Source organism: Physeter macrocephalus, chromosome 5 (assembly GCF_002837175.3).
Source record: "Physeter macrocephalus isolate SW-GA chromosome 5, ASM283717v5, whole genome shotgun sequence".
NCBI classification, from domain to species: domain Eukaryota; kingdom Metazoa; phylum Chordata; class Mammalia; order Artiodactyla; family Physeteridae; genus Physeter; species Physeter macrocephalus.
Window position 1 is genome coordinate 84039615 of NC_041218.1, and position 768 is coordinate 84040382.

Here is a 768-nt window from a genome sequence, read left to right on the forward strand (position 1 = left end):
CTAACCTTACACCTGAAGCAATTAGAGAAAGAAGAACAAAAAAACTCCAAAGTTAGCAGAAGGAAAGAAATCATAAAGATCAAATCAGAAGGAAATGAATAAGAAATGAAGGAAATGAGGCAAAGATCAAAGAGATCACTGAGGAAATCAAAATATACCTAGAAACAAATGACAATGAAAACTCAATGGCCCAAAACCTATGGGATGTAGCCAAAGCAGTTCTAAGAGGGAAGTTTATAGCAATACAATCTTACCTCAAGAAACAAGAAAAATCTCAAATAAACAACCTAACCTTACACCTGAAGCAATTAGAGAAAGAAGAACAAAAAAACTCCAAAGTTAGCAGAAGGAAAGAAATCATAAAGATCAAATCAGAAGGAAATGAATAAGAAATGAAGGAAATGAGGCAAAGATCATAAAACTAAAATCTGGTTCTTTGAGAAGATAAACAAAATTGATAAACCATTAGCCAGACTCATCAAGAAAAAAAGGGAGAAGACTCAAGTAAACAGAATTAGAAATGAAAAAGGAGAAGGATTGACTGACTCTGCAGAAATACAAAGGATCATGAGGGATTATTACAAGCAACTATATGCCAGTACAATGGACAACCTGGAAGAAATGGACAAATTCTTAGAAAAGCACAACCTTCCGCAACTGAAATTTAAACTGAGATTAAAAATCTCCCAACAAACAAAAGCCCAGGACCAGATGGCTTCAAAGGCGAATTCTATCAAACATTTAGAGGAGAGCTAACACCTATCCTTC